The sequence below is a fragment of the Prinia subflava genome, chromosome 1 (genome assembly GCF_021018805.1).
Source record: "Prinia subflava isolate CZ2003 ecotype Zambia chromosome 1, Cam_Psub_1.2, whole genome shotgun sequence".
Taxonomy (NCBI): Eukaryota; Metazoa; Chordata; class Aves; order Passeriformes; family Cisticolidae; genus Prinia; species Prinia subflava.
In genome coordinates this window covers 46,505,365-46,518,844 of record NC_086247.1, presented here as the reverse complement: position 1 = coordinate 46,518,844, position 13,480 = coordinate 46,505,365, and the positions used below count along the sequence as shown (strand labels likewise).

General features: G+C 37.0%; 1 protein-coding gene across 11 annotated transcripts in view; it reads right to left on the bottom strand.

The window, feature by feature from the left end:
* Window positions 1-13,480, bottom strand: part of ZNF521 (zinc finger protein 521) — a 230,549-nt gene that overhangs the window by 213,776 nt on the left and 3,293 nt on the right. The window lies entirely within an intron of this gene.

Sequence of the window (13,480 nt, the reverse complement as noted above, 5' to 3'; positions counted from 1 at the left end):
TTTACAACTTCCCTGCTATTTTGGGATCTGAAAATGCTGTGAGAGCTGAGGTTTGCTTTCAACAAAGGCTGACCACTATGTCTTTATTGCACTTAAAAAAGAAAACAAGTATAAAAGCAGGTAGTGTTGTGGTTAACATTTTTCTAAACCTTGCTCATCCCTTTAAAGATTCTCAGTCACAACAGAAACAAGTAGATCACAACAGGCCATGGCACAAAGACTTGTCAATAACAGTCAACTAAACTGACGTATTTGTCAGGAAAAACGAAACCATACTTAGGGGGAAATATGGTAAAAAGAAAAAGAAAACTACTATACAAAACCTACTGAATTAGCAAGTCACCTACAAAATAACATCTCACTTTCCTTTGCATTAAGTTAGCTCCTCCCTCCAACTTGCAAGGGTATTCCTTACATTAAGTAGGCTACAGCTGGTAGTATCAGATAAGCTCTCTATTAGCATTTAACACCTTTTCACCAACAGGTTCTGAAAACTTCAGTGCTATTTCAGCTCTCAGGCCACTGTTAAACTCAGCTATGAAAGGTAGCGTGAAATGTAGCCAATGTTAACCTCCTTTAAACATTAACTACACTGTTTTCCTTCAGAGGAGGAAAGCCTTTAAACAGAATCTATACAAAGGGATGATTTAAATTTTGCTAACCAAAACCCTTTCTCTAGCACAAGCATGGCATATAACTAAAAAAGAAACAAGGATCGTGTGCAAATAAAAGAGTAGCATGTATGCACTATTATTAATTCAAGCATCAAAATTATTGATACCCTAAGACTGTAATTGCACACAGAGATGTCCCCTTCATTATAGCATATACCACATCCTAGCATAAGGTAAGATGAATTCTGTGTAATGAAGCCAGAACACCAGTGAAGGAGAGGCCTCAGGAAAGCAGAATAATACATTATCAATCCAGTATGAATAAGTGACGTCATGGCTGAGCGGAACTTCTAGGCACATGTTGTCATGAAAGCAACAAAATTCCCTGTCCCTACATGTTTATGATCACAGGTCACCTGTTTTATTAGCTGTAGTAATACTTCTCAATTGACTTGTCTGTTCCTTAGAACAACAAATGATCAATTTCCTACTACCCATTTTCTCAGGACAGCTTCTGAGAAACAAAAAGAGGAGCACCAAGTAATAAAATTAAAAAAAAAAAAAGGACTAGATCACTAGAACTGTGGCACCACACTTTTTGAGAGCAATTAAAAAAATATTAGTAAAGGAAAAGAGAAATCCAACATATCAGTTCTATCTCCCATTATAAAAGCTGTGGGTTGGGCAGATACCAGTTTTTTAAATTTTACTAAAAAAACAAAACAAAACAAAATGAAAAAAAAGTATCTCTAAACTGAAGATGTATCCATGTGAAAGGTTAAGATGTTTCAGATTTGGTACAGCCAGTGGCCAAGGCAAACCCTGGCTTCAGCTCAGAGCACATCTCATGCTCAAGCTTCCGACTGTCAACATTAAGACCAACTATTCCTTCTTAAAGAAAGAATTAAAAAAACCCCAAAAAATCCCCACCAAAAAAACCCCCACAAAAAACAAAACAAAACAAAAAACCCCCCAAAAAAACCAAAACAAAAAAAACCAAAAAACCCCCCAAAAAACACACACACACACAAAAAAAAAAACCACCACAACAACAAAAAACAATAACAACAACAACAACAAAAAAACCAACCAAACAAAAAAAACCCACAAAAAAACACAAAAGAAAAACCCAAACAAAAAAAACCCCACCAAACCCAAACAAACAAACAAATGCAACAAATCAACTAGAACCATCAAGGACAACCAATGAGGAAAACCTGTGGGAATTTTGATAGAGAGGTCCTAAATTTAGAATTAAGCTCCTGACTGCTCTACAGCAACACCTGCTGATCAATGAGGATTTCACCCCTTTTGCTTAGTCTGTTTGTGGGACTCATGGCTGGACCATAAAGGAAGGAGATTACTTTCTAAAGTTGCTACAAAATATATGCAGATTTTCTAGCTTGCACAATCCCATTCATATTCTACTGGGTAACCAGGATTCCCCTTCTCTGAAAAGTTAATCTGTAGATTTAGCACCCTAAGGAAGAGCACAAGTCATTTCTGGTTGATGCCTAGAAAAAACTTGTACAGAAAAGAAATGGATAAAATTAGAAACATGGAAAATTACACTTTCACTGAAAGGGAAGCCTTCTGGAGAACTCTGGCTAATATTTATGGTTTCTGACCTATTACAAGCCATAATAAAAGAAAACCAAAAGATAATTGAAAAAAGTCTGTTTTCTTCTGGTCTAGGTAGATCAATAAATTTTGAAAAAGAAAAAAAAAAAAAAAAAACTGCCCCAAATGCCTGAGCCTCTTTTCAGCTTGGTAAACAAAGCAGGAGAAGCTACATATCCCAAAATAAACTATAAAAATAAATTGCTATTGATTTATCCCTTCATAAAACATATTCCTTGAGAGATGTGAAAATAAACCTAATGTAGCAAGTAAGACTGTGAGGATAGGAAATTTAGAATACATATTTTTACCTTGCACTTTACATTTTGTACAATTCAATACTTGATCTATAAACTTCCATTAGCATATGATTAGTAATTCAATTTAAAGCCATCTTTGCACAAAAGCCTTTTTCTTAGGATGGTAACTTTGCCAAGTGCATCTTCAATCTACATGTTTGAATAATTTCTGCAGACAAGTAATAGAGACACTAGCTGTATTAGCATAATCAATACACAATTTACTAAGTTACTGAGACAGAACAGAAATAAAACGTGTGAGCCATTATTTCAGTATCTACAAATGACTGTAATTTCTGGAAGTATCTCTCTGCTTCTCCTCGTGGCCACATAAAAACCAAGAGGACATTCATACTGCCACCATCTACAGGTAGATATTAAGTAGGAGCAGACAGATTAATCATATAGCAGAAGGCAAATTTAAGAGCCAGTTGCAGGGGACGTTGAGGATCCTCTAGCTCTATTAAAGTCAATGGATTCTGAAGATGTTTCACACTTTGCAATAACATGCTGTGGAAATACGTCTCCACAAGGGTTCAGTCAGGATACAAAATTGAAATTGAAGGTACAGAGAAGTATTAAATGCAGGATCACATGCCAATGAATCACCTGCTAGGGCCACACCTTCCTCAGATTTCTTTTTTCCCTAGGTACCACTGGTGTCTAAGACTCACCTTTCAAACCCTTCTGGCTGTCACTCGCCAGCACAGGATTTCACACTTGGCTGTGGCACATAAGAGCAGTGGGTCAGTGGGTGACTGCTGGAATTCAGCAAACATTTCAGAAGGCTTCATAATGGCCTTTAAGATAATTGGCATTCATTAAAGTTCAGAACTACTAAGAAAGCATTGTTTCCTGAGCAGCTTCACCTAGCATCAACTCATGTCTATCAGCTACTAGACAGATTACCAGTTTGACTGTCAAATGTATATCGTCCCAACGACTTTAGTGTTAGAAGAATTGGAAAAAGAAATGCATTGATATATTAACATTTCTAGTATCTACACTCCAGAACTCCATTGAAAATCAGTTCTGTGTGTAGCCACAACTTCACAAAAGTCCAATTAATCATATGCATGAATATTTGTATGGCTGATTTGTTTTCCTTTGTGCTGTGACATACCCTTTTTCCTATTTCTATTCCCCCCCAGCATTTTAACAATATTCTCTTGACACTGGAAATTATTTTTCTTAAAAGACTCCTGTTATATAAAGCATTCTTTCCTCTTGCATTTACTTTTTCCAGAAGACAAAGTCCCTCATAGCACTCATATTCTTCACTCTTCTCTTTAGTCTGTCCCAACACTGAGTTTGTTTTTTTACTCCTAATGTTCTTCTTGTAGGATGACTGAATTAGGAGTTCTCAATTAAACTGTAGTGGTTGGAAAATATTATTCTTATGCTAAAATAAAGTATTTTCCTAGGCAGCACATAAACATAAAAGTAATAAATATACTTAAGTGGAAAGAAATTATGCTTAAGAAATCCTTTGGATATTCTTCCAACCCTTGATCTCAAGGATGACAGTATCCAAATGTGACAGCCTAAAGACGTCCAGCTTTACATAACACTGTGTGCAGAAAAGGCAGAAGATGCTCTTTCCAGCAGCAGAGGGATAATTCTAAACCCCAAAGCTGGGTAGGGGGAGGATATCTTTTTCAGGATAGCTGAGGTAATAGATTAATTAATCCTGTACAAAATTCTAACTCTGCCTCCGTAACCATGCATCCTTTTAAAAGGTTAAATCTTTTATATGAGTATATAACTACACTCATATTTCTACTGTTAAGTAAACTAATAAGGTTATATTTTAAAAAGTACTTTTCTCCAAAGAATCTTACAGCTTTCTATAAACCTCGAGTAAATTTCAGTCATCCCTAAGACTCTTTACCATGCAACATAACAGATTATAATAGATCTCAGAGTCAAATTGAGGACCACGGTGAAAATTAGCAAAGCTAGAGGGAGTCAGTTCTTAGCACCAGGGTCAAGACTTTCGCTGTCCTGCCTTAGACCAAGTACTCCATCTCCATTCCTGACAATGTGCTGTGGGCAGCCAGTACATTTTTGGGGAAGACAGAAGTTAGGAGGCCAAGATAAATTTCAACCCTAATGACCAAGTCCAGTACTTAACGTGAATACATTCAGAGTAATTCCTCTCAGTATCCTGAAGCTATGTATCACCTCAGCTTTCTTACTCAACATGACAAATCTGAATTCCTGGTGCTTCTACAGAGTGCATTTTCAACCGTGCTTAGAAAACAGGAAATTCATTAAACACTGTCAACAAAAGTCTAGACTCAGCAAGAGAGAGCAATTGGAATTAAACTGATGTATGGATCCCAGAACCTCAAAGTAATCAACATTACACAACTCTGAAGATAGGTAATATAAAGAAGGGCTATGGAGGCTTACAGAAAAGGCTACTGTAGATGATCCTTGCCTCTGAAAGTTAAATCATTTATTTATGTGCCTAAAATGGGACACTTAAATTGAGGACTTTGGGCTGTCTGACACTGTTCCAATACCAAACCAAAATACAGTGCATGCTTTAGCTCTATTACCTAAAGACATACATTTATCTGAGTCAATAAAAACCAAACCAAACACCTACCTCCTTTCAACTGAGATTATCCCTGATGTTTCAGAGATCTCTTTCTATTGTATACTAGAGTTTTATAAGTTAATTTTTGATCCTTCAGACTCTCTGCTGTATTCTAGATGAGATTCTATAATGTAGAACAGCAATCAGGTCTACACCCACAGAGGAGCTTAGAAGCCAAAAAACTGGTGAGGAGATGCTGCATCTAAATTGTCAGCAGTTCTGTTCAGATGCCACTGAGGCAGTACTGTCAGGCAGTACCTGTGGTTTTACCATCGAGGCTTTCTCAGTGCTGAAATCAAACTGAAGCCCCACCACAGCTGGAGAGTGGGTGATTAAATATTCTCCTGCTTGCCCTGGGTTTGGGTGGAGTCTTATGGGCCAGTTCTTGAGAGTTCATATACCCTTCCCTGGTTGCTATAAAAGACTGGAAGAAAATATGTGGATTGAAATACATCTTCCTTTTCCCCTCTTGCCCACATCCACTGGTTAGATCACACACCCGATTGTGGGTGACACCAGCTGAACTTTCTCCTCCATCAGAAGGATTTGTACTCATGTTGTGAGATTCCTAACAAAGAACACTTACCCTCAGACTTGAAGAGCACTCATTCATTGCTGTTGAAGCTACCATACTTCATTTACAATATTCACTGAACCAGAAACGAGAAGAATTAGCATGATATTTTATGCTAGTGATTGGGGGGCACCATCACAGGAAGTGGAATAAGTGGACTCCAATTCTAGTTGCACCAAAATAATTCATCAGAAGTGGCAGAAAGTGTCTGGCAGACCAGGACCCAGGCCTCACCTTTTTCTTCATGGTACTCAAGCTATTAGAGCCCCGAGTCTCATGCTCTTTCTCACCCTCTTGTCCAACAAATAATTAGACTTTTGAAAAGGGGAACAGCATTGACAAAAATAACAGGGCAACTCACACTCATAACATAATATGCTGCTGTGTAATGACTGATACCCTCCCTGTGAGATACAGATAAAACACCTTTAGACAAAGCACAAAACAGAACTCCTGCCTCTCACATCCCAGCAGAGCAAAGATTTTTCGCTCTTCAGTAAAGAAGAGAGGAAGAGCAGCAGCACACCACCTCAATTCTTTCTAGTCTGGGAGGAAAGGAATTTTATCTTTATCTCCAAAACCTGAGTCAGGTAAGTGACTGCTATGAGATGCCCTGTTGCACTAAGATGCCCACATCTAGAACAGGAGAGGAGCTAAGACACATGATTATTTCCAAGTTTTTTCTACTGTCTCCTTAAAATAATTTCTACTCAACAACACTCATAAACCCCTAAGCACCTGTGAACTATACAAAGAATCCAAGAGTTTGGTGCAAGGTGACTATTCCACTGGGCAACCACAAACAAAACAGCATCTAAGCACTAAACATTTCGCAGCATGCGAGCCCTTTTTTTAAACTTTTTTGCTTAGCTTTAAAGATTTCTCACCTTTCTTCATTGATTTACATTTGCATCTGATAAGCAAGTCTCCTACTCAACTGATTCACCAGAAACTGCAAACCAAATCTCTTCCTGTGCTCTAGCTCTTTATAAGTCACGTAACTCAATCCCTTCCCAGTCAGTGGTTGCATGCAGAGACCAATACAAACCCATTTCCTCCTCCCATCTTCAGAGTGAAAACGTTACATCAGGCACGGATCTTGACATCCTGTTGTCCTGGAACCACTGAATCAGAAAGTTCCTTCCTCACAATTGTGTTCTTTGGAGGTGGAAAATAATTAACTTCCCCACCCCCTCCTCCTTCCTACTGCCACTGTCAAAAGTTAGAAAGTCACTTGACTCTGTCTGGAAAAAAAAAACCCAGCCATCATAATTCAGTGCCAGAGAAAGTTTTTGTTGATCAAAGCATAGCCTGGTCTTCCCAAGGACACTGCCTCACTACATCACATCATCCAGTCCAGAAACAGAGCAGGTATTTTATTTTTGTTTTTAAAGCTTCTTTCAAAACATGAATGAATCAATAATGAAAGTTGAACTTGATATGTTACCAAAAGAGTGAACAACAGAAAAATGAAACTAGGAAATCAATTATCAAGGAATTCATTGTTTGAAATATATTTTTCCAGCAAAACACAACACAAAAATAGTAAGGGTACAACAGGTCTCAGAGACTGTACACAAAAGCCATCTATTTTATAGCCAACCAGGACATTTAGACATTTAGAAGTGCTCTAGCTTTTCCACATTTATGTAGAACACTGAGCATCTCTGTGAGAAACTGGAGAGTGGTTTTGTATTCGTGTTAGTTAAGGACAAAATTCATGCTCCAGGTTATTGCCTTTGCATGAGAGAATAAACTCTCAAAAAATCGTTTTTGGGACAGAAGGAAAGCACTGAGAATCCTCATTACCAATATCCCATCCATTTTTCCTCAGGACAAAAAGGTGTTCTGCTTCAGCCAGCTGTCTAACTAAGGACTAGCACTGCCAAATTTCTAAGAAGGCTAGCTAGTTACTGATACTGCATTTTTCAAGAAGTACAGTAAGCCCATATCACATTAAATAAAGAAGGTGGGGAGCGTCACTATACTGAGATAGATAGACAGACAGATAGATAGATAGACAGATAGATAGATAGATAGCTTTAAGAAACCTTGAAGGACTAGAATTCCTACTCTTCCAAAGAAAAATTGCACCTATTTGCACCTACATTTAAAAGTGAAAGTATCAGACGAATCATTCACTGAGAAAACATCCCTCTGCCTTACTCCTGTCACACACACACACACAAAATAATAAAGGAGGGTCACCACAATGAAAACAAGCCCCCAAAATTTCTAAAACTTCACTGCGGCTTTGATTGTGCAGAATTGGTAAGTAACAACCCTTTTGAGTACACATTCTCTGGATTCAACTGTACAAAGAACAGTTGCAGTATGGCATGCACAGCATCACCCTAGCTAAAGGAAAATCTAAAACCCAAATGTGCACAGCCCAGAAGGGTATGTATAACCTAGACTAAATCCTAAAAAGGAGGAGGAAAAAAATCTTCTACATCTTTTTTCTTAATAATTATGCAGTATAGAGGGGAAAAAATGTTTCCGAAACTAAAGGAACGTGAAATGGGGGAAAAGAAAAGTGACCAGTGTTAACCAATATTCTAAATATGGAAGACAACTGTCCTGGTTCAAAAATTCATTGGAAGAGAGCAATTTTGTGCAGTCTTACCAATGTGTGCATAGCAAAAAAAAATAAAGCAGATTTTTTTGGAAAGTAGGAGGTCTGAATGAAAATGTTAATTATAACATGTTGTAATAAGGATACCCCCAAGATCAGCCCTATCTTTTTTGCTACAGCATAGTCCCTAGGCATATGGCTAACTACTCCTTGATCATTATCCTGGCTAAAACTAAAGCTACTGAAGTTTAGGAGGCTCATATCTAACAGAATTTCTTTCATCTCTAATAATTGCTAAACTAGCATAATTACTCATACTTGAGGTGAAATAGAACTCAAGCTGTCTAATTATAAAAGAAAAACAAACCTCACCACCTCTTTTGGTCTTTGCACATCCATCTTTTGTCAAAGTCCTATGCCAAATGTTACATTACTATTTAAAAGTATTTAAAAGCCTCTCTTGTGCTGTCCAACGTTTATAAAGACAGCAACTGGAAAACTTTAATGCTCTGTAGTAACACTCTGCGAAATGTATTTGAAAACAGACATGTACATTTTCACAGCACCAAATAAAACAGGCCAAATTCTTTGTAGATCTGTGTGTTGTCCCTTCAGGGAAATATTTATATATATGTACATATATATGCCACACTTCTGATTTAAGTGAAATAACGCATTTTCCCAACCCCCAAAAGGGACTGATTCTGAGCTCAGGTAGCCCTGCAGAAACCAAAGAAAACTGTAAAATATGGTGAGGAAAAGATTCTAGGAGGTTGTCTTAGGGTATCAGAACTTATACTGTATTTAATAAATCTGAAAAAAAAATCTCCTAATATCTTATTTTAATTCTGCAGAAAAAAATACTGAATCCATATGGTCTACATAAAATATTGTCAGTTTTTTCTAGATCTTTTCCTCATTCACAATTATTCAAAAGGAAGATTTTTTTTCCAAAATGAGCAAGTTCGAAAATACTGAATCGTGTTTCAGAACAAAGAATTGAGAGCTGTTAAACCAGCTGTAAATTAGACAGAATGAATTATAGAGCAACATAAAGCCTTTCAAGAGATCTTAGATCATGGTGGATAATGTTATCCTACACATGTTAGATAAGTGACTCCATACTGACAGCTTCCCTTGTTACACAAGTTAACAGCAACTCAGGCAAACAAAATCAAACCAATCCAAACACATCAGCAGCCTTACTAAACCTCTTAATATTATCTTTGTCACAAGATTTCACCTTTGTGGATGCTAGCAGTACAACCAGTAGCTGTTTAGATGTTCACTTCTAAGGGTGCCTAACCCCAAGCAGCAGACAATGATAGTCAATATAACCCATGCTGGCCCCAGAAATGACTGGGCAGCATTACTGTAATCCTGCAGCTAATCAAGATCATCAATATCACTGTGCATTGCCAAAGTCAATGAATATTACTAAAAGTTAGGGATGTTTTTGTTGTTACGGATTTTTTTTAATACAGAAAGGCATGTTTTGGCAAGTCCAAAAGAGAACACTATAAATAGCCCGCATTATAAAAAGATGCTAATCTTAAATCCTCTTTGTAATTTTTTTTTATGTACTCTTTTATGTTCGGTATCTTAATTTTTGCCCTTTTTTGGATAGCCAAATAGAAGCCAGCAATTTACTCATGCATCAAACAGATGTTTTTGTTTTTCAGGCCAAATGGAATCTCATGAATTTTTTGTTCCCTCCCTATAAAATGATGATGCCAAAATAACAGAGTTCCTGAAAACAGCCCGTTCAGAAAAAGTTCTTTGGACCAATAATACTGAAGCTTTAAGTCAAGTTCACAGAAATAATGCCAATACTAATTGCTGGTTTTGTTTATGCTGGATTGATTATAGTCTAATCAGCAGACAATCTCATGACTTTTGAGTCTAGCCCATGCAATTTGGAAGCCAGGGAGTGCTGGGGCTGCAAACAAACATTCAAACACTTGACAGATACAGAGAAATGTAAAGGCTACTGTTGGAAGGAGATCCAAATGTCAAATTCTCTCTGAACTAATGCTGCTGGTTAGTAACATTTGTCTTTTAATCCGTTACTATTCTGCCTTCCTTGGTACTACACCACATAACCTGCACCTCTGCATGGGAAACATCCTTTCATTTGGAATCTATGCTGAGGAAACAGGTCCCATTAAAGCACAGATGTATTTGCTCAGTCCAGTGATACTCTGCGTGAATTGAGCTGCAGTTAGAAATTCATTCAAGATGCAAAGATTACCTAGGTTTCCTCAAAAAGAGGGAACAACTTCAGGAGACATTCTGGGCTTGGCAATATATTTCAAGATACAAGCTTTCTTTAAGCAGAGCATGGGTATGTAAAATACAATGGAGAAATGCATCCCGCTCATCTTTCTAGGAACTAACATATAGTAATTTTATTTCTGCAAGTAGAACACAAAAATGCATTGAGTAAAAATTTACTTTGAAGTAAAACCACAGGTTGTTTGGGGTTTTTTCCCACAAAGAGAAATCAGAAATCAGCACTTCTATTAAACATGTGGAGCTGTACTAGCTTCCTTGTGATAGCTTATCTAACAACTACCATTTCAGTAATTTTTCATGGGTGACTTTGAAGGTAGTAATGAATATTACCTGGCTTTAGCTTAGAGAAATCTGTATTTAACATTTACTAGAACTACATTTGCCTTCAGTTTTGTATAAAGAATACCTGGTCTTCTTTGCAAGTGACTCTATTTTTGTAACTTTTTTCCTAAACAAACTTTCTCATCAAAAGCCGGTAGTAAGAGCAAAGAAAAAAAACCCTCAAGCCCTCCTAAAAGTAAAACCCCATAAACCAGAAAGGAAGGAGGGGGGGTAGGCAGTCAGTAACCCAAGTGTGATATCTCCAAAGCATGCCAAGTCACAAAAAAAAGGTTTACAACTCATAATGGCCAAGTTAAACAAGATACAAGAAGCTGCTCTGCCCCCCTCCCTTGCTTTCTCTTCACAGAGGTCTCTACCGTAGTTCTACTTAGGGAATGGCTCTGTCCCTGGATGTCAGGAGTTGAAGGAGTCACAACAATTGCCCTTCTTTGATACCCTTCATTTGCACAGTGCCTCTTTTGGGGCTTGTACACGAATATCATATCTCCGACTTCTCTTTCCCCACCTGCTTTTCTCCAGCTATCCTCCCTCTCTTCCTCACCAAATGCGTTAGGTGATTTTGATCAGGTCAATGATACTTAATAGATTTTTTTCCCAGAAACTAGCCAAGGAGATGGGACAAATTAATCAGTAGAATGAAATATAGGTCAGGACTGATGACTTTGATGCAACTGATCCTTCTCCTGCCTTAAAATACCCGATAGTTGAACTTTAATTCCTCCTTCCTAAAGTAAAATAAGATATTCAAATTACAGTTTTTCAGAAAGTTGCCATTTACTCTCCTTTTGAGACTTTTTTTTTTTTGACACAAACCTGCAGTGTATTTGTAAGAGACAGTGTTTGTCACAGAAAATAATTAAATCTTTTTTTTTTCCTCAGAAAGTAGATTTTATTATTCTTAAATTATAAGGGGCTTGTCTAATGTTAGCCATGCCTATTTTCTTTCCTAGGTCCAATCCTGAGATGCAATCTTTACCAAGTGCTGGGGGACAGTCAGACCAAAGTTGGCAAGAAATCAAAACAGGGAAAAGGAAAAAAAAAAAAAAGGGAAGGATAGAGAGAAATAAATATAAAAGGAATATAAACAGAAACCAGGGTAATTGAAAAAAACCTGTATTTTCAAGAAATGTAAGAAATTTAGTCATTAGCTAGATCTTAACACCCACCATTTCAGATTAACATCAGTTTCATGCATTCAATATGAAAAAACTCAATTGTCATTTTGTTTTAATGTATTTACCTGCCTTGTATCAGTATTCCCCTAAGATATAAGTTTCAAATTAAGTTATCAAAAGTGACAGACATATCAAAAATATCTCTTATATCTTCGCCCAGAAAGGGTTGCTAAGTACTTGACAAATTGGAAATGCAATGTGTAACTCCATATTTTATTTAGATGTAAAACAGCGCTCATGAGTTTAAATAACTCATTTACATACATTCAATGAATAGTTTTTCAAATAAGCTATTTAAAATACTGTTTATTTTTAACTGTAGAACTACATTTTGTACTGACTAAATCAGTAATACTTAAGAAATCACGAATTTAAATAAGTGCTGCATTGGAGGTACAGTTGAAATTCTCCTTGCACCATTACTTACAGCTTTTGTTTGTTCACTAAAAATGAAGATGTAATAATTGATGGGCAAACTCTTATCCATGAATTTAAGTGCTAGTCTATGCAAGCATCTTTCAGCTCCTCAGATGAATCACATTATTAGCCCTTTCAGAAATCTGACAATCGGACTGCTTTCAGAATACTATTAATCCACTCAGAAACTGACATGATTCAAGAAAAATAAAACAGGGAAAATGAAAGATATATCTGAACAAAGGCCACCAAGAATGATAACCTACTCCCCAAAGGTAATTACTGCAGCAATAATTACAGATGATGATTGATTTACTGCCTGGTTTTAGTTGAAAAATAGTAAATAAGACTCTGCAAAGAAATCTCTATCATCTCCATCCTGAGCATTAAGTGGTTTTCTCAAGTCAGTAGTTTATTGTCAGCAAATCCAAGCTACTCCATCTGAAACATACAATGTTGCTGTTTTCTCATTTTAGGTATTCTCAGGCAACTGGTGCATAAGAAAGGCAAAGCCCATACCTCCACATAAAATGGAAGCTGTATCTTTTGTTTTAAATTAAGTGTGATGTTTACAGGAAGACATCTGAAACAAAACTTCTCTCTGTAACACATGTAACAAATCACCACGAGTGAAACATGCCCAATGTCTAACAGGAGAACAATTTCCTCTAGCTGCCAATTAATTCTGAACCTTTATTCCTTTGCACTTAAATACTTGGAGGTCTATGACCACCCCTCAGTTAAAGTTTTCCTGCATCTTTTTGCAAATATAGCTAATTGGTCCCTCTCCTACTGGCTCTAAAACTCTTATGTGCACATAAATAAATCCTCCCTGGGAAACTCGGAATATAAGCGTGCGCCCAAGCAACAGAACTTTCATTGTGGTATCATTTTGAAAAGGTAAAGGGAAGAGCGGCTCGTTTGTTCTTCACAAGACGCAAAACAAAAGCACCACTGAACTGCA